Genomic DNA, 22,206 nt, shown 5'->3' with positions numbered 1-22,206 from the left:
GTTTAGTTTAGTTATGGAAATACCTAGTGTGACGTCATGATTTATAACCAAGAAGTAAAATTATAAAATGACTAAACTGGTATAAAATGTGTGAAAATGTTTGCAAAATCTGTGTTAAAATGTGTTGTATAATAGAAAAACAGGAGGACTCATTGTTTCTTAAATGCCTGTATAACCTTAAGTGACACATTTTGTACTTTGCACAACAGACATTGTGTTACGCCAATTTAGAGATTATATAGCATCTTTGGGATTACCAGCGGTGGAAGTCATTATATCCACGTGAAGGTGCAGAGAAGTGCACCAGAAATGAATATGTCATGAGTCTAAAAGGGTCCAGCCACAGCAGGGGCGAGGGTATTAGGAGCCCTAACAGGCCGAGGGGCCAGGGGCGGCGCAATTTGGACCCATCGATAACACACCACAGTCACGCTCAGGAGGGAGTGCACCTCAGCTTCTCTAATGGAGGGCGCACATTTGACAAACAGAGACCGACCGCAGAGAGAGATTTATGTATTTTTTCTTACTAATGTATCATGTATTTTGCTTAACATGTAACGTATCATGTATATTATGCTTAACATTTAGTTTGCTTAAAAGTCTAAGAAGTGCTTTTAAGTGTGTGAGCTGTTTGCAGACGGAGCAGTTTCTCATGAAAGACGAAAACAGATGGAAATACCTTACTTGCTTCGCAACGACAGGACTAACTAACTGTTCTGCATGTGACCTGTACCAGTGACCTTTTCCACTTAGGGGAAGCTAGTTAATGTATAACTATCGTATGGTCCTTAATAAAAGGAAGGTGGACGCGGGAGACTGGCAGAGCGCTCAGAATGGTGGGCTGTCCAGTGTGTGAACTGGAAGCCTGGTCCTCTTTGTCGTTTCTCCCCCGTATTCCACCGGGGTTAAAGATATGGATGGTCTCTCTAAAACTTCTTATTTCTTCTAACGTTGTCTTCTTTCTCAAAGATTAGCTCCATCAGAACAGAAGCTCAAAACAGGGAATTGAAAGTATTTCAATGGTTTTCGTTTTGACCTTTTAGAGACATTCAAACGGTCAGGGCAGCCGCTGCAGAATACAAAATAGTTCACAGAAGGTGTAGGCGATATTGACAAGAATGATTATATTTGGACCATCCCAAAGATCTTATGGCAGATCCAACAAAAGTGTGCTTTAAATGTATGTTGAATTAAGTTTCAGATAAAATGTGAAAGGATTGTAACCCATAAAAGTGCAGAAATGTTACTTTAAATCCTACATTTCCCCATTTTTATTTGTAACAGCTCTTTTTGCAGCTACATAATAGTACTATTTAAGGTCAATATTTATCATCAATACTTCTTACTATGATAAGAATTGAGCTCTAGACGGTTGAATAATAAATTTGAATGACGTTTCATTCTGTGATTCATTTATTAAATTCAATGTTGAGCATTTATAATTGCTTTTTTGGAGCAAACCTGCTTGGTGTCATTGCAATACATCTCAACATGAATTAGTTGCAGAGACAGGCCTAGGTATACCAATGTCAATGTATTTCAAAATTATTAGTAAGTAGCAGAAAATAGTGTGACAATGACATGTAAATTGAATGTGCTGACTTGTCGTTTCGGTTTTTGTTGTTACCTCTTTCCTCCCGTCTCACCTCCGTCCCTTTCCTGATATGCAACACCTCTCCGAGCTCATAACGACATGGTAAAATATGGAAGCCTGCGGGGACATAAAGGGCACGTCTCCAATCAGACGGAGCAGCTGGGGCAGGTCTGTGTGAGGGGCATTGGGGGGAGGATGGGGGATGCAGCCCAAGCCACGCAAACACACAAGTGCCATTGGGGGAAGAGGCCCCTCAAAAACATGGCAGCGTGTTGATAGCAATCTGAAGGGCGCTGATTCAATCCTCTGGGTGCACGACTCTGGAAGACTGCACCGAGAACACAGGCTCCAGATTTGTATCATTTGATTTGACAGCACTGGGATTATTCTATTGAGCAAACAGTGAGATGCCAAAAGGCTGAGCAGAAACAAATACTACTACAATAAATGATTAAAAAAGGATTGTTTGTGAACTCAATTTTGTAATGTATTCTTGGTGCTTGTCGAATGGTCAAACCATTATTTCAATTGTACCTTGGATTTGGATAGATTTTCCTTGGATTTCATACATTTAAGCTTAAAATGTGCCAACTAGGGTTGTCAATACAGTTCGGTTAATACACAATCGTGACTTCATGGCACAATATAATCATAAGAACTAAAAAATAATCATAGGGAGGCAACAGTGAGTCATTTCAGTTCAGTCTATACGTGAGTATAGTGAGTGTACTTTTTGATGTTGTTTGGTCAAAGTGCCCAAAATCATAACATTCTGGTCTTTCTTCTGCTAAAATTAGATATAGTGACATCCCTAATTCCAACTGAAGGGTTAGGATATATATATATATATATATATATATATATATATATATATATATATATATATATATATATATATATATATATATATATATATATTCCTGTCTCATTTTGACTTAATAACAATGCTGTATTTGTATTAAAACATGTCTAAGAGATAATGTCACAGTATGTTTATACACCAGATAAGATTAATGATTGTAAAAATAGTCAACCAGGAGTTGATTAGTAACAATTATTGGTTAATTGTTACAGCTTCCTCACATAATAATAAAATCGCTTAATATCAATATATTTTAAGTACTTTACTCTGTATTCCACCACATAGATCACAAAATCACAGATCCATAAGACACAACTGTTAAAAGTAGCATTGACAACTGTTGTACAACTCAAGCAGAGGCGTTTGCAGAGCTAAATCTGTTCTGCCATGTACCTGGAAGACATTCTTTAATATATTCTGTCTTTTTTCATATTGCCGGATGAACTGGAGGGCCAGATTGTGTTTAATAAATACACAACACTGTAAAGAATGTATTTGCCATGCAGGGGGTGCTGCCATGGCCTTTCTGCAAATCATCTAATGGGGTCGACCCGGTGCGTCTCGGGGGAGCTTTGAAATCCAAATGTACCCGGCGAGCAAGCGAACACAACACAACACACGGCGCGCTGCCTGCTGGGGCCCAGAAATCTGTTGTCACTCATCATTATTTAGATTATTCCAACACACATCAACGCACGAAGGAGCAGCAAAATCCAGATCGGAATCAAGATGAGGCAATTAGAGAGAGAGAGAGAAAGAGAAGGGGGACGTGTGAGGGACGCAGCGGTCTGAGGGACGCAGCGGTGTGAGGGACGCGGTGGTCTGAGTGAGAGCGAGACACTCCCCGTTGACTGACATGGCCACAGGCAAATCTATTCTGACACATGGGTGGATAATGTGGCGAGTTACTGCTGAGAGTGTGGGCCAGACGAGGAGTGGCACAACCGATATTATTCATCGTCTGGCTCCAAACCTGCAAGAAAACAAGTGGGAATTGACCAGTAAGAGGCAAAACAGACTTGTTCCATTGCAACTAGGGCTGGGACGTGCAGTAGAGTGGGAAAAATCCAATCCTTATTTCACTCCTGTGGCGATATGCTGTTGAAGTAAAACCGCCACACAAGTTTTCTCTTGAATGAAACTGAGCTCAAACAAAGACACTTTTCAACAAAAAATTTACAGCGTCAAGGCCCTATTCACCGTATTCTGTCTGAAGTTGGCCTGAGCGCCGCCATCCAACGTAATCCTTCTTACTGCCAACCTTGAGGGAAAATAAGTTCTACACACACTAAAAAGTTGTTTTCCGGCCACCCCGGGAATCTGTGCATTGTTGACTTGTTGGTCACATGAACATTGGATATTTTACACAGATCAATCTACTTTATGGCATATTTTAGCCACTTAAGTGAACGGAAGTCAACCGAAAGTGTTGATCCATTTTAGTGCAATAAAACCAACCCCAAAAAAGTATATTTTGTTTGCAAAAAAATGATATTCTAAAATAAAAAGTACCTGATTTTAACAATGCTAAAACATAAAGCCCAATGTTGTCCTGGGCATTTATCGACTCCCTTGTTGATGATTGTGTTTATCTGTCGCCCCTCGAGAAAACTGCTGTTGTGATTTTGGGCGTTCCAAAAATAAATTGAGTTGAATTGAGTCTGAATTAAAGTTTATTACTATGAACATAACAGCTGTAACACAACTATATGAACAGTTTATTGTAATAGAAATATAGTGATAATTGTTTAATGATTTACAACCAGAGCTAAACAAACTAAACAAATATCACATATCTTTATATTCATCTGTTTGTCTCTTGAAGAGGGTTTAAAACCACAGACAAGACTAGAAAATAAATTGAAAGATTTGGCTTTAAGCCGCTTGCATGGGCACCAAAAAGACATTTGCAATCCAAGCGCTTCTTATAAGAGAACGCCACACTTTCCTAGAAACCTTAATCAACACTGCGGCTCAAAGACAGTGTTTAGGTTTCTATACAGCACTGCACAAGTTCACAGAGTCCAAGATGAAATAATCCCTGTGTTAGTGAGGGAAGTTTGGCAGAGGCTTAGCGAGAAAGACAGTTGTTACATTCCAAAGAGATGTCTATAAATACAGCTTTGTCACTGTTGAGGGAATAGACCTTGAATGCTGGGAGTCCCAAGAGGAATCACAGGAATGTAAACAGGCCCCGCACACAATATCAAACTTACTTCCATATTAAGATTCGTCCTAGTGTCCAGGAAAGAAATGTGGTCTGTTCTTTGTGCACAGCCTGGAACAATATGAAAGTGTGATGCAAATACAGATGCAAAACATACACTGTACGAAGAAACTGGCACTAACTATAGCACTATACATACGTTTCAAGACCAATATTTTCTGTTCAGGAAATGTTGATGTATTTCATTCATTTAAATCTTTCAAATTTAAAACTTAGCAGATAGTCACAAGTTCAGAATCGTGTTCAAAATACCTGGTCACAATACAGACAGAGGTATTTCTTCTAAATTTTAAAGAGACTCTTAATTATATAAAATTCAAACTTTTTTTAGCCAGCACAGTTGACTAAATGTCCTTTTTGTCCTTTAAAACTCAAGAATAGCCGACAAGTGGAGGAATAGGTCTCTGTTCCAAGGTGCTGTGATTATGATAAAACAGGGGAGTCATTCGAGGGGTATTAGCAGGCGTACACGACTACAGCGAAAGCCGGGGTATTAAGACTTAATGAAAAAGTCAGACACCATTATTCGCCCTGTCCCTTACTTCAGTAATATGGGCTGCAGTTTGGGACACACACACACACATACACAGAAGTCTCAGTCATTCGTAAAGCTTCGTCGCTTTGGGAAAGTGACAACAATCCTTCTTACAGTCATACTATTTAGTCAGCATTAAGTCACCAGTCTCTTCCGTCAGTGACTCACTATAGTAGACTAGCATTGTAGCTCGGATAATATAAGTAACTCTGGTGAAAAGGGACATTTTTATTAATGTTTCCTTAAGTAGGGGGTCTGAAATCTGCTTGTGTCCATGGAAATGTTCTCGCTTTGCCCGGATAGTTCCACAGTATGGTGTTTTGCATTTAATTACCTAAGTTTTTACTGCATTCTTGAGCCCTCTTGTTGTGCTAAAATATTGATATCAAAATTTGGTGACAGTATCAATATTGTGAGAAGCTGATACATATCGCCATGCCTATTTTTTTGGGTATGTTTTACTAAATTGTTTGTGACAGTTCTACAATGCTGTTGCTGTTTGTTGTTACTTAGAGAAAGAATATTGGTTTACGCAATACATTTGATATATTTATTATCAAAATGGGTGTATTTCATATTATGGCATTTAACAAAGGAATACTGTTGTTAAAATTGGGATATATCGCAGAATATTATGGACAAAATTGTGATATTATTGTATCATGAGCCATGCTGTCGTGTATTCTCTGAAACTGTGGGTAACCAGCTCTTCTCTCCACAGATCTGACCTGTAACGTGCCACAGTGGCGCCACCTGCATGCCTTCATGAAGATAAAACATTATAGGCTAAAGCATCTCCAGGGAGACAAGCAGGTGGTAGACCCCCTCAAATAAAAAGTTACACAGTGTATATAAATCACAGGCTTACCTCTTGCTTATAGTTCAGACACTTTCTCACCATAATGGCCCACCATGAGACCACCTGCTGAACAAAGCATTTTCTGGGTCACCGGTGGATTACTAAAGACCCTCAGAGCAGAGGTGGGGGTAAAACTGGGTCAGATCTCTTTGATTAAAACATCAAGACAATGACAAAGCTGGACAGTCTCGGGCCATGGCAGGGAAAGCACCCTGCCGTTTACTTTAGTGCCACTGGCATCATTCAACATGTGGATAAAGCAGCTATTGTTTTACAGACATGCTGATGCTAATAACATGATATACATGTTGATACTGGCCAGACGTCTATAGAGCTGGGTTTCGATTCAAATTTCAAGAATCGATTCGATTCCAATTTTTACGTTTCAAAATCGTTTTTTTCCGATTTTCTCAGATTCCATCCGATTCCATCCGATTTCGATCTGATTTCCGATTCGATCCGATTTCGATTCGATCCGGGGGTTAATGTTATTAAAAATGAAAAATGTATTTGAACCGTTTCCTTCACTTCATGGCTGTGTAGAGAAGCAACATATTAAAACTAGTATTATATCAATATTAAACAGCAAATCTTACAAGTATTGGTAGTTACTGATGGCTGGATAATTCAGGACAATAAATGGAGGACATCATTGAGGTGACTACATCTGCAACAGTGGATTCCTACTGGGACACTAACCAGTGCATTATTATTATGCTTGAAAATAATTAAGAATTCACCCAAAAGCGGTTGCTACCAAAATATTTTTTATTTTAAAACTGCTCACACACTGCCAGTACTGAAACTGGAAGTATAAAATGTTAACGTTGAGCATTTTTCAAAAAAATGTCTTTTTTTTTGTTTTTTTTTTAATCGATCTTTGGACGTACGAATCGATAATCGGTCATTAATATGCGAATCGTTTAACCCAGCTCTACGTCTACAATATGTCAAATGCGTAGGGGACATGATATACTTGTATATAGTTGTACTGTACAGTACGTTATGTTCAACTAGAGTGGGAATTGTGTGTATTGTCTGGCACATGAACTAAGCAAGATTTGACCTGTTGTGCTTTTGGTTTGTGGGAGAAACTAAACCACAGTTGCTCGACTTGCAACATCTACATAAGCAGCATTAAGACATTTAACGGGACTCTTAAATTACACATAATTTAACTATATTTTGAAGACACTAAAATATTAGACCTACACATTCACCCATACGGCATCAAGTAAATGAGAAATGAAAGGAAGCACAGCCATTTATTATCTTAGGAGGACAAAAAATGCCTCAAATACATCTGATGCAGCACACCACGCACTTGTGATTCCCATGGAGCTCTTTCTAGTATGAGTAATAGATTGTTGTAGAGCCTGTTGATGCATGGGATAATTTGATAATGACCTCTTATGATTCAGAGGTAGAAGTGCAGTGGACTATCAGTGGCATATGGGCCAGCACCGAGCCAAAGCTACAGCAGCCACTGAACTGTGAAGAGAAAGTGCTGACGGGGAGAGCAACATGGCAACAGGGCTTGAGTCATTTTGAGAGGAACACATGCAAACTTCCCAATTATAAATCTGTATCTTTAAAGGGTCGAAAAATGAAGACGTTGTTGTTTTTTGAGTATATCGTCTATGAAATTAAAAAAGGAACAGAAACGACTAGGGTAAACTAAAGTAATTAGGTAATGTAACTGCCCCTTTGTAGATCATTTTATGGTCCATTTTGTTTTATACTAGACTTGAACCTCAAAGACATTTACAAGCACATTTGAGCACATTCTTGATGCAATGCTTAAAGATAGTCTGAATATTGTTATTGAGATCATGCAAACATATATATAGTTATTCATTTTTGCAAATAAAAATGTTTGTTAATGTTTCACTGTGCACTGTGAGCTTTTTGAACATGTTTTCCAGTGTATTTTTCAAACTAAAATCAATATCTCAAACTCCAGAGACAGCTTAATGTTATGCCATTGTGTGTCTCTATTAACATATGACATAACATAACATATGTGTGTGGTGCAGTAACGTTTTTCTCTCACAATGACAGCTTCTATTTGAAACAACTGATTCACCAGTGGCTTTGCTTCAACATCTGTTTGCTCACATCGTTCATCAGTTCCGGGCCTGATAACTTTGCTGCCCGTCTGTGAGAAACTGTTCAAATTGCCCTCTAGCCATGAGTCGCACCCACTCACTGCTTTACACACGTTGCTGCATTCAGAAATCACACATTTTGACTCAAGCGATCATCAAAACAAGCAATATTTTCTATCTTATGAGGCAAAAGGCTGTATGTTGTTCTGGAGGCGGAGCAGCGTGACCCATTGATCAGCCTGTGAACATGACACGGCAGAGCAGCAGCAGCTAAACAACCTTGAAGAGGCGCTTTAGTGAACGATGACACACCTATTACACATGGATTAAACCAGATGACTGTCTGGAGGCATTCTGAAGATGTGGCATTCAATTTTATATGAACAATAATGGTTTCATCTGCATAAGGGCACTTTGTAGTTTATTGTTAGGCCGTGGCTGCAGCAGTTTCAGGAACCGCGGCACTGCCATATAGCCTCATGGCTAACCCTAACCCTAACCCTAACCTTAACCTTAACCCTAACCTTAACCCGGCGCGGTCTAAAACGGCGCGGTCAAATAGCGCAGCAGTTTCAGGAGCCGCAGCACAAAATAACATGGCAGGTTCGGCCGCGCGCCGCGGCTCTGTAGGCACTCCCTTATTGTTATACAAGTTGAGGACGGGAAAGACAGTGGTAATGTCAGCCATCTCTCAATGAGGCATCGCATTGAGCTCACAATATAAGAATGAAAAAAAAAATGTCATGACCATTTTAGAAGGAAAATTGTTAATCATTAAGTCAGTCCATAGTCCAAATAGACACTTCTGGCTGTTTTTGTCACTTAAAACTTTACTAATTCATTCAGAAACGTTGAATTTGTAAAGCTGGTCACAAACTTGAGGAATAGTAACGTGTTTGGACAATGGGAATGAAATTAAATTAATATTTTTTTTCCCAGTTGTTGTGGTCAGTAAGTGTGAATAATCGTGAAATCGTGTTCTTTTTTCGCACAATAATCTTAACACAACACTGACATAATCTAATCTTTGCCTGAAATTTAAAAAAAAGATAAATAAATGAATAAAAATGACAATGCATAAGTGTATTAATCACAGATGTGACCAGAAATATATAGTCAATGTCTTTTTGTATTTTTATTTAATAACTCCTTATTCTTATGCACGCCTCATTTTATCATGGTTTATATTTGACTATTGATCTGTGTTGTGTCATGTTGTCCACGATTGCTCTAAACTTGTTTCAGATTGTGATAGATTATTTAATACAAGCTGTAGATTTATATGCTGCATTGCTACTGTAGAGCCCTGGTAAAAATATCACTTGTAACCTAGATTTCCTGCTTATGCTGCTTTTGGTCACATCTTCACTGCTTTGTCGTTTTCAAGACCACAGATAAAACCCACCGTGAGTCAGCTGCATCACCATGAGAAACAGCTTTACATCTCGTCTGTTGGTTAGTTAGTTTGTGTTCAGTCTGTTAATCTGTGCATTCCGAAAGGTCAGTGATGGGTCAAGTAAGGATCACTGTGGCTTTGAAGCTCAATTAAAACATTAATTTACCCCTGGGCCAACGGATTGGAAGAGATCTGGGCGATTTTGGTTCTTACAGTGCGATTATTTCACAGTAGTTTTTTTTTTTTTTGCTTTATGTTGACGAATGGCGGCGGCGACGAGTTCAATACTTCACAAACTAACCTTTCTCTTTCCAATTATGCACAGTGTACGAGACATTCCGAGCATATTCGGTCAAATCCATTCGCGTTGCCTTCCGCTTTCTACTCGAGCAGCACTGGCAGCAGCAATAAATGTCACAGTACAAAGACTCAGCGTCAAATGAGTGATGGACAAACTGCACACGGACTGAGCCCACTCCACTCAAACCTATATGTGTGTGTGCGCGCGTGTGTGTGTGTGTGTGGGGTCCTTCTGCTCAGTCGTCCGTAATTCTCCCATAATCCTTTGCTCTGAAAAATGACACAGCTGCCAGACATATCCTCTTCGCTGGCGCCTCCAACCGTCCAAACTCTTTTTCCTTTCTCTCGCTATCTTTCTGCGCAACCGAAACAAAAAACGCCAGGCATTTCAGAGTGCCGGCCTTGATGATTTGTTTGAGGCGCTGCCGATCACAATCAATCTATCATCTGCAGTCGACAAACAGATTCATTCATCGCCATGACAACCCCCTAAATTGGAACAAACAATTCATTATGGGGCGTTTGTCGTGTACGAAGCTTGACGAGGGAACAATCGCGGCATCGAAAGAAAAGGCATGAAATAAAAAAACATTGTAACTCCTCTAGTAAAAGTTATAAAACAATGGCAGGAAAGCGGCATGAATGTTGTGCCCACATGGATGATTTGGTGATGACAGCGCTGTTGTTAATTTCCTAGCAACCCAGTAACCCAGGGAGACAAGACTTGATGAAGATGAACAAGGAATAGACGTGGGTAAAGTCTTTTTGCTTTTTGCCAAGACGCACAGCTCACGCTCATATAGGAGCAAAGAGAGGGTGAAGTGGGCAGTATGATGCTGTGGCAGAGTAGTTAGAATTCTCTCCTCTTCACAAACAGCTCGTGACTTGAATCGCAGAGTCGCCCTGAATAGTTTGCAGCTTCGGCTTTGTTTTTGGTAAACAAAGCAGGTGAATTTGTGAATCTTAAATAGTCATAGTGAATGTTGTGTCATCAGAGCTGCCTCGAGCGGGGGAAGGCGATGCACCAATCCATCATGAAACTACTGCAACACGTATCAAAACTTCCTAAAACATAAGAGTTGTATATTGAATATTGAATATTTGTACCCACCCGTCAAAGCAACTATACAACAGGTCCTGAGCTTCAAACGCAGATAACATATTTACGTCAGTGAATCTAGTTTTGTGTTCTCATGATGGAGGATCAGATCAGTATCAGGAAATTGATACCCGTTCCATACCATGTTCAGTATTGGTGCTGATATCGAGTAAGGCTTGAAATTGCAAGAATTGATCATAGATTTAGTCAACTATACATTTTATGACAAAACTGCACTAAAATATTGAAATTGTCAAACCTTTTTTTTACCTGTTGACAAGACTTTTGACAACTCCGTGACCTGATTTCAAGCTAATTCTTTGGATCAAAATGTGCACGCTCGGCTGACTGTGCCAACTCAGGCAGAATATTTCACTTTGAGCAGAGAAGAGGGCTGAATATGCACCATCCCTCCTCCTCCTCCTCCTCCTCCTCCTCCTCCTCCCTACATCCTCCAACAGTGTGTGGATGTGAAATGACAACACAGTCAGTGAAACAAGTGGTTCAAATACCTTGGGGCTTTGACATCAACAGAGAATGTGAATTGAAGTTTCTGGAGCACTGTTTGGAAAAGACCACAGCAATTCAAATTTATATTATATGTTATATACAAAGAAGAGCCATGAAGGACTTTCTGCCCACACAAACAATTTATTTTAGCAATATTCACTGCAAAAGCTTAAAAACACTGAAAACATACTGGCACAAGCAGCAGCAAGGCCGTCTGTAAAATAACACTGTTACAACTACTACTGTCAAGATTATTCAGTCAATAATATACTTTTTTATATCTTCTAGCTATGGCACAGTAACTTTACTTTATCATGCAGAAAGTTTGATTTCTTAAAGTTGGTCACATACTAGAGAAGGGGGGACAATATATTGAATTTTAGATAATATTGTGAATATTTCATTGAACAAATGCTCAATTTGAATATCCAGTATATTGTTTGTAGGGAAAAATGCTACAAAAAGAGCTGAAAAATGAAAAAACCTCTCAAAGGTATAAGGTGATATTTCTGAACGTGTGTGATTCATTTTACAGACATTTCACATTTTTTCTGATAATTAAACATAAACTAATACATTTAAAGACATGTTTTAACGCATTTCTGTTGGATTGACATAATATTATCTCAATATTTTTATGGAGATACAACAACCAAATATCCAGATATACATTTTATCAATATCGCCCACCCCTGAACTAGAGCAAGGGTTCCCAAACTTTTCAGGCTGGGACCCCAAAAATGACCATGCAACCGACTTGCGACCCCCACTGCAGAATATTACTGAAAGTCGTAATAGTTTTAAGTGTCAAAACATGTTGGCACAGGTTTAATATTGGCCCTAATTTCACCAAAAATATATTAAATACAGAGTCATAATGTTAAAATTATATCTTTAAATAATCTCATGACCCACAACTGTACTAGAGGAATGGTTTTTAATGAGTCAATGTGAATTAACAATCAATAATGTCCCTGTTTGGTTGTGGTGTCAAAGATTATTTAAAAAAGACAAATCTGACACTAAAACGTGACATTGTGACATAACTATAACAACTCTTCCACATAGACATCAAAATTAGCTTCAGTCAAACATAAACGTCAATAGAAGGGCAGTAATTATTTTGTGGCGGAGCTAAATTTGTGCATTTTATCATCTAAAAAGTTGTGTTTAGGGTTGATTAACTCCGCTAAACTTCCAAAGCCACTGTCTGCAGCAGAGGATTGTAAATCTAGTGGCCCAGTGGGGTAATTAGCCGTGTTGCTTTGAGTGTATTGCAGGCCTAATGTGAGGGCAAGTGCGCGCTGTCTGAGTGATTAGTTACTGCTTGGTCTGCCTCCAAGTCTATGTACTCCATGTGTTTGTACATATGGGCCTTTCATTCCAGCCGCCAGTCAATCCGTCTATGTCAAGGGCAGACTTTTTTTTTACTTTTAACCAAGGCCAAATTGACTACAGTGATGCATTGCCCCTGAACACGCCCTTTGTACTTAAAAAACACCATCTCTATTGTTTTGTTTTTTTTTGTTTATGGGGCACAGTGCAGCTACAAAAGTCTAAAAATAGCTTTCATGACACGCTTGAAAATAAGCTAATTCCCCCGCCTCATTATTCGCCCTGACTAAGGGTTTTAATACAAGCTTTATGACACGGATCTGTGCTTCATTGCAACTAGATTGTGAGTGTCTTCAAACTGACATTAAAAAACTAATTATACCAAGCACAGGGGGCGGTGGAATCCCCTTTATCTTGCTGTCGCAGCCATAGTCGGGAAGTGAAAAGCTGATATTTATTGTTGCGAATAACCACATTAAAACCATCTGTAATAGTCACAAGAATTTAAGGCTAGTTCCTGTGCACTCAGAGCTTGACTAATGGTTGTATATGTAAGCATTTAATCAGCTTAAATGTATAATCTTCATAAATCAAAGTCAATCTATTAATCACAGTATCATGATCAGTCTGTGCAGCACAAATGTGACCAACGAAAAACATACTTTTTTCATGAGATTTTTTAGACCAATCTCATTATCATAAGCCAGAAATTCTTCATAGTGATGTCAATTTGACTGCAGAAATCAATAAAACAACATCAAAATGCAAAGGAGATTTCCGCAAGTGTGGTTTAATATAGCGATGGCCTCCGAATGAAGAAGTATTCAAGCGTTTGATGAAGAAGCAACCGCCTAATAACATGAATACAAACTTCAAAAATCAGTGTAGCATAATATGTAACCTTTCAGTATTCAACATGAGTTAAAAATGGTTAGAGATTCCGCTTTCTTAATAGTTTCCTCCCTTAAAACTTTCCTCCCATCACTTCCTCTCTGCAGTAGCTCAGTATTAGGACAGTTCTGGCTCCTGTTCAAAAGCTCTTTTTCCTTGTCTCTGCATTGGAGCACCCTGCTGTGGGAGGTATCCAGCTCAGTTTAAAGTGGCCCGCTCCTCTCTCTTTGGCACCACGATCACTTCCTTTACCCAAATGCTCTAAGGTAAACAGCTTTCATCTCTCCCTCCCTCCTCTTCCTCTACTGACTATCTGAAGAAAAGGTGCAGCTTCCGCGAAACAACGCTGTCGTCTTTTGGCGTTATAGGCATTTTTTGGTTACAGTGCTGCTCCCTGGGCTCAGAGTGTGCTCTTCACAACTGAACTGAGCTGTGAAAAATACAATTACACATGCCAAGGAGAAGCATTTGACTTAGCAACATTCAAACACAGCACATGACCTTGTGGATGTTGGATAAAATGGCTACAAAACATTATTTTTATGTCTTGCAAATCAAAACGAATTACAAAAATGCTTAAAGAAACTTTCTTTCTTTCTGTGGGTGACTTCAGAGCAGAATGGACAAGGCCAGATAAGAAATGGGGAAGAAATGGGACTTACGTGATGCAAAATAATCTAAATGAAGTCTTGTTTTTATTACTTGTAGTTCCAATTGATAAGCAACTGCCAATAGTATAACAATAATTCTACTTTGGACCATATGATCCTTAAATGTAAGTTATGAAGCCATGTAGTTTTTGCGAGATCGAAGGAGCCATGTTTATTAGTCATTTGATTGCAATACTTTTGATTTTGTCCATTTTTGGAATGTGAACAAGTCATTTAGTACAGGGGTCTCAAACCTTTTTTGCACCACGAACCGGAATAATGTGGGTTTTATTTTCACGGACCGGTGTGCCAGTTTATGCGCGAAAGTGGGCGGGGCATAGGCTTCCATTCGATTCAGCTCGGAAGGCGAAATGTTCTCAAAAGACGCGTTTGTACATTAAGTGTTCTATTCCAAAAGATCCAAATTGGAGTAACATAACGTACAGTTACACGTGTCCTCACTGTTCTTCTGACTGGTGGAAGCTCACATAAATCACATAAATATGGCAGTCAGCAGAGTTGTTCCCTCAAATATACGTTTAAGATCACCGTCATTTTCAATCTCCAACAGCTGATCCTCTTGTTGCACATGCTCGATTTGCCCGCTTTAATCACGAATGGGTCGCGGATCCATTCACGTGCAGTTCATGGATCTTTTGCGCACGGGAAGTAGCGCTCAAACTCTTGTAAAAGTAAAAACAGATCGCGTAGCAGTAGCAGAATGCTGGCCCAGGAGACGTGTCCTCCAAAATCCCCACTGACTCCTTGTCTGCTCCTCGTCTGCTCCTCGTCTGCTCCTCACTTGGCCTTTTCCCCTTTGCAAAAACGCTCTCCAAAGACTTTTGTTATTTACTCATTTTCGCGAGCTTTTGGGTCTACTTTTGAGCAGTGTGTTTGATGCGACGCATCCGCGATGACGCATCATGTATAATGCACGTATCAGTTATGTTATCACGCAGGACAAGAGCAGAGCTATAATATACTTGCCACTATATTTAATGGATTTCATTGGCAATTTCCTATAAGGCTTTTCATGATATATCCACAGACGAGCTTATTAGTGCCATGAGGAACAGGCCAAAGTTACGTCGGAGAAGATGCTGTCACTGAGAGATTATTTCCCTGATTTAGTACACTTACTTTTACTTACTTTGAAAATTCACCTATTTAGGCTATTATTAAAGTCATCAGGGTATGTTTGTAGTCATTTTTATGTCTTTATTTTATACTTTTACCTATGCTAATTATAACTGATGCCACTTACTTTAGTTCAACTGGGGCATAGGTGGCAAAAAGCACATCGAGGTGTAACAATTTCAAGATTGTAAACGCCACAATAAAGTTTGTTTCGAGCCATCAGTAAAAACAAGGTGGTCTTTGGATGGCAATAATATGTTTTAGTTAGCACAATCTTAGCATCAGGAACCCAAAGCCTCATCCTTCACCCTCACAAACACTTCTTTGTGCAGTCACTTGGCACAAACCTTATTTCACAGACCGTATTTACTCTTTCAGACTCATTCTGTCCTTCCTCACCACTTTTCCTTTCTTATCTGTCTTCCACTATGCTGAGACAATTGTTAATACTCGGGCGAGGACCAGCATATTTACCAGCAGCTGAACAAGCGAGCCCATTCAGAAGACGTAGTGCGGGTGAGGAAGGCGGAGGATGGAGAGAGTAAATTCCCTTGATGGTAAGTCAAAATCAACAGCAACACCAGCTTTGGAGAGAAAGACAGCCAGTACAAACATGTCTAATGAGTCTAATTGCATCCTTGTCTGGTCAAATCCCACAATGCATTGGACACACACTTATTGCCTCTCTAATCCTCTGTACACATCAGCCTCTCCTGTGACATAAAGCCCTGTAGTCCATTAACACGCGCTGCCCCTGATGTAAACAGTCATTTGCCATTAAGCTAAATGCCACAAGGGAAGAAGACGTTCTTCTGTGACCTCACATTTAAATCAAATAAAACATTACAACTACCTGCTCATAAGCTCATCAGCATTTTCCTTTTTCTGAAGATGGTCCGTCAAAGTTATGACAGTTTGACTTCATCTCAAATCATCTCAAATCATTTATGCTTTCCAGTTTTTTTATTCTTATATCTTATATATCTTATATCAATTTCAGGGTAAATTTTTAAACGTGAACTGTGTGATATATTCTTTCTTATTGCCTTGAACATTCCACAGCATGGCAACACACTTGTCTATCTCCATGGAGACAAGCAGTTAATGAAGGTATAAATGTATGTTTTTAGAGCCTTTTTTTTTTAGCTCCTCCAATATTTTGCAAATAATCATGTTTAGCCAGGTATTCTCTTCAACAAAACAACAAAACGTGAATAACTGATTTAAGGAAGCTATTTAAGTTTTGTTCATCCCACAATTGAGAACAGAATAAAATAATATGCCGTCAAAAATCAAGACAAATAACTATTCAAAACTATACTTAAATCGAATCAATCAAATCTATCAAATACAAAAGTAAAAATAATACGACAATATAAAATACAACACTGTGTATGTAAAGTAAAGCTACTCGGCAACAGAACAATGGAAGATTAGTGGCTATGACTGTGTGCAATGCATGTAAATGGTCATCAGTGTATTGCACAGTGATTCACATGATGTATTGGACAGCATTGCACATTTCACATACAGCTGGACCACACATGTACACGGCTATTTGCGTTGTATTACCATGTATTACCCACTGTTTGAACATAATCTTAGTGGCTGAGAGGCTGAGCGCGTGCCCACAGTTTGTTTGTCTATGCTTTATATTAATATGCTGCTCGCTGTGGAGATAACGCGGGCATTTCCTATTATGAACCGACACGGGAACAGGGAGGTGCACTCTGGAAATACCAGTGGACTCTGCAGAAAATGTGGTCCGCATTTGTGGAGGTAAAATGAAGAGGAGACAAATAAATTGGTGTAAAGATGGTGAAATGCTGTCAGGCCGTCGTCGTGGTGACCCAGCCGCAGGTCTTTGGTGATGGATGGACCAGTGTTTTCTGGAAATAGCCTGATTCTGCCTCCAGCGGTGCGCCTCTCGGTGGGATTTCTGTATTTGCATCAGTGTGGTTCAGGCCCTGTGCACATGACAAGCACATCGCGCTCCACAAAAAAGGCTCCCACTGTCTCTACATCCGATAGAAACTGGCTTCAAGCGAAATGTCCACGGATAACTAATTCAGACAAACAAGGTCGACTGGTCAATTCAAGATCTTTAGGATATAGTCAAATGATAAAAACAAATGTGTGGCTTGTAGTGGTTTAGAGAGCTGCACGCGGGTTTTGAGCTTCTTTGGGTTGCAGGTTCAACTCCCAGTCATGACCATGTGCCGATTGTCTTTATTCCATGCTAAGACTATCTATATCTTCAAAGAAAGCCCAAAATCCAAAATAAAAAGAACAAAATGATGAAAAATAGTACACTTACAGATTACATGCTTTCTCAGATTATTACTGTATACTGCAGGAAAACAAACAGCCAATGTGCCTTGCCCTGTGAATTAAAGTGTTTGTCATCTGTTCAGAGGCAGCAGTTCTTGGGTGACTTTACGGTGAATGTCCCCTGCAGGGTGAACCCACTGCTGCTGTACCCGCACCACTTTGTACCAGAGAACAGCGACAGAGCTGCTCCCCTCTCGTCCTCCCTCTCTCCTGTCCCCTCTCTCCTCTCCCTCTATCCTCTCTCCCGTCTCCTCTATTCTCCCTCCCTGTATCCTCTCTCTTCTCCCCTCTCCTCCTCCCTCTCTCCTGTCCCCTCTCTCCTCTCCCTTCTCCTCTCTCTCTCCTCTATCCTCTCCCCTCTCCTCTATCTTCTACCCTCTCTCCCGCTCCCCTTTCCTCTCCGTCTCTCCTCTATCCTCTCCCCTCGCTACCCTCTCTCCTGTCCCCTCTTTCTTCTCTCCTGTCCCCCCTCTCCTCCTCCCTCTCCTCTCTCCCCTCTCCTCTCCTCCCTCTCCTCTCTCCTGTCCCCTCTCCTCCTCCCTCTCTCTCTCTCTCGCCCCTCTCCTCTCCTTCTCTCCTCTCCGTCTCTCCTCTCCGTCTCTCCTCTCCGTCTCTCCTCTCTCATGTCCCCTCTCTCCTCTCTCCTGTCCCCCCTTCTCCTCCCTCCTCTCTCCTCTCCTCTCTCCATTCCCCTCTCTCCGGTCCCCTCTCTCCTCTCTCCTCACACTGCAGTCAGATCTTCATCATGTGGGCCTGTTATTATCATACATCACTAGTGTGCACGGCCAAAGAACTGGCTCAAATCAACAATGTTTAGGTCACTTATGTTTAATGTGTTTAGTATGTCAAAGCCATTGGAGTGTTTCTAAAAAGAAGCTGAGACAGCAAAACATCAGACAGCAAAATTAAACCAGTGAGCTCAGGTATGAGGAACAAGTAACGTAACACGTGATTCAACAGCCAACATCTTTCCTCATAATCCTATGTTAACATTCCATACATTTAGAGCGTTTATAAACTCAATAATCTTTCCACAAAGCCCATCCCAAAAGACTGCAACACAACATAAGGCCAATCGTTACCAATTCCCTGCTGTTCATCTAATGCAGAGTTTCCAGCATTACTGTGGGAATACATAAAGACTACTGCTATCAACAATTTTATGTGAGGAGGGACTGTGATTTCCCACAACAGCTTCCCCAAGGCAATCTGGCTTAATGTTTGCTTGCACGTCCTCTCACTGTTGCTTTGCTCAATAGCACGAAGGTAAGAACAGTTTCAGAGCAATACACAGGAGATAACAGCCTGCAAACTGCCTTTTTTACCCTTTGGTAAACTTCCCCAGGTGACCTAACAACAATAAAATACATAACATAGATAAGATTATTCTTTAAAAAGCAAAGAAACAACTAGAGTGGAGCATTCATATGATGTTATACAATGCTGATAAGCCATAGTGTGAAATATGTAAATATATACAGGATCTAGACTGAGCCAGGATGGTGTAACCCTTTTCAGTGTAAATGATGAATATTACTTGGTGTTTCATTGTATTTTGGTATTCAGGTTACACCCAGTGGGGTAAAAAGTTACATTTTTAAGAAGGGAAATACCCAATAAAGGCCAGTCAGAAGTGTAGAGGGTGCTGTACGTGTTTGTCATTCTTGGCGAGCTCAGGTGACTTACAGAGTGCAGTTTAGGGGAAGGACCAGGTGAGATTCCAACTACTGTGCGTCAGGACAAACAAGTCTGGCTCTGACAAACTGTGACATGTCGCCTGCAAAAGAACACACACACACAGAAAAACAGTTACACACAAGAGATTAGAAGCCTTTTACATACCGGTAATAAGGGATGCGTACCGGTATGAAGGACCGGACCGGACTTGTAAAAACTTTTCGGTTCAGGTCCAAAAAAAAACGAAACCCCAGTGATTCGGTTCTGGACTCATGCAAAATCTAGCACTCACATACTATATCCTTTTTGTTCTAGAATCTAGACCATCTTAAACCTTCCATAGATCGCGAAATCCACGCTGGAAAACACGTAAACACTGCCATGCGTCGCTATCAATGGCGCACCCGGACCCTAATTAGTGACGCACGTGTCTTCCCCGAACTTGAAGCCGAGGAAATTAGTTAAAAGATGCGAGAGACAGTCTTTGGTCTGGGTGTAAATATGAATGAAAAAACTTAAGTGTTATGTTGTGGTGTGATGTATTTGGCATTAAGTAAATACAAAATGAAGTTAAAGTAATATTGCTTAATTGCTGCATTCATTAATTGGAGTTTATATTTTGTCGTATTGTAGTATTAGTATTTTGTATTTGTATTCGACAGTTGTTAAATATGGTCTGGTGTTTAATGCTGCTAATATGATGTATCATCTTGATGTGTTGTGTAAAATATTTTCATATTCTATTTTTGATACTGCTAAGTTGATTGCTTTATAGTGGTTCTAGATGACTGTTATGCTAGATTTTGTAACACTGTTATTTTACACTGTTATTAATTATTTACACTGGTGTTTTGTCTGTTTGAAGGTTTTTACCTGACTTTTAATGCCAATGGATCTGCAACATTAAAGAGTGGAAATGTATCTAAAGGCAAAACATTGTATCAGATGAAACAGCTGCTTTGACCGTTTGACCCAGACCGACTCTGTCAACAATACTCAACATGCTCTTGAGCAGAAGTTGTTCCTCAAGTGAAACACATGAATGTGTGTTAACTGTTAGTTAAGCTATGTAGTTTAGCTTGTGATTTGTAAGTTGTAACTTCTGTTAAAAACCAGACAAGTTGAGTTTATTTCACTCTGCCTTGTGTTTGATAGTCGTCCTTGTTCAAGTGTCTTCAACTTAATTTAGCCAAGTAGCTTCTGTTATGCTGTTATAACATTATGCAAATATGGCATGGGTTCAGCAGGACTCATTAGGTCAGGACCTGAACCTAAACCTCTGGATTCGAATCTGGATGCGGTAATACAATGCACTTTATCTCTGTCTGTATAAATCACTATGATCATAATCAGCAATGTACAGTCGCAAAAATAGTTGTAATTCTTTGTGTTTGTCAACTACTGTTTTGACTCTGAAGTTCAACAGTATGGCAATAAACATATATTCCACATGTATTTAATCACGGTTATTTTTATTACTCAAAAATAACATCAGCAATAACGTCTCCATGGAAACAAGCGCCTTTAACTAGAGGAAAAAGGAACTATAGACTTTGGGAGTGTTATTTAGCTTTTGTGTAATAAAAATGACAGCAACACAAAAGGTAAAGGGCATCTGGCATAAAAGAGAACCGAAAAAGTATAAATTATATAGAAAGTACCGTCTTTTCAGCACTATAAGGCGCACTTATAATCCAGTGCACCTTATAAATGGATTAATTCTGGTTGTGCTTAATGACCTCGAAGCGATTTTGTGTGGTACACGTTTTGTTTCGCTTAATAAGCCTTATAGTCCGGTGCGCCTTATATATGAAAAATGATCAAAAACAGACCGTTCATTGACAGTGTGCCTTATAATCCGGTGCGCCTTATAGTGCAGAAAATACGGTACTACTTGAGTAAAGCGTGGAGTCCCTCTAACACACATGTTTTAAAATAGCTACAATGGCATTTTAGAAAAAAATAACAAGTGTCCTTTGCACTGTATAGAACAAATTAAAATGAATCAGACGGCAGTCAATACTCATGAGGAGCAGGTGGAAACAGCAGGGAGAGTCCGAGTGCCGATCAATACTGTCTATTCATATCAAGAACAGTGTGCGCGCGTTTATTCCTCTCATCCGTCACACACTAAATCTAATCGCTCTTTCAACTCGCCCTTGTCTTTTCTCTGATTGAAATGCCGTCTCGTTCCTCCTCCAACACTGACCGAACACTGACCAAAGCATCAGGGAACGCAAAGTCAAGCTAATTACACATCAGCTCATCAAACTTTTCACAACACAGTGGATTCAAATATATCCAGCACTGAATATCAAACAAGCAACACAAATACTGATGCAAGCCTGTCTTTTAAATCTCAAGGTATCGTTTCTGAGAGTGATTATTCCAATCCGATGATAACAATATGATTTGTTTTGGACCCAGCTGCGACAGAAAACGTTGTCGGGAGATTTTTGGGGTGTTAGACCTCTGAGGCATTCTCGATAAACAGCATGCGGACTGCTAAAGCGCCTTTGAGTTTGTGTGGATTTTACCAATGAGTCGAAGTTGGGAGAGAAAACACTTGCCACTTTGAAAAGATAAAAAGTATCTTTACAAAGTGGCAAGTTGATGTCCATTTATCCAGGCTTGGTATAATCATTGGTTAATTCTGTTGCATCTCAACTGCGTCTTCAATATCATTCACACCACG

General features: G+C 39.8%; 1 protein-coding gene across 3 annotated transcripts in view; it reads right to left on the bottom strand.

The window, feature by feature from the left end:
* The window catches only part of pag1 (phosphoprotein membrane anchor with glycosphingolipid microdomains 1), a 65,699-nt gene that overhangs the window by 39,053 nt on the left and 4,440 nt on the right, over nt 1-22,206 (bottom strand). For 2 of the 3 annotated variants that reach the window (XR_011927029.1, XM_072447400.1), the window contains exon 2: nt 19,521-19,611. The exons of the other annotated variant lie outside the window; for it this stretch is intronic. The gene's annotated coding sequence lies outside the window, so the exon portion shown is untranslated. The remainder of the gene's footprint in view (nt 1-19,520; nt 19,612-22,206) is intronic. 3 annotated transcript variants of the gene reach the window in all.

This window comes from Eucyclogobius newberryi, unplaced genomic scaffold, assembly GCF_026437365.1.
Source record: "Eucyclogobius newberryi isolate DKJ021-1_F unplaced genomic scaffold, fEucNew1.0.hap1 SCAF_16, whole genome shotgun sequence".
In the NCBI taxonomy this organism is placed as follows: domain Eukaryota; kingdom Metazoa; phylum Chordata; class Actinopteri; order Gobiiformes; family Gobiidae; genus Eucyclogobius; species Eucyclogobius newberryi.
This window is presented reverse-complemented; position numbering and strand designations above follow the sequence as displayed.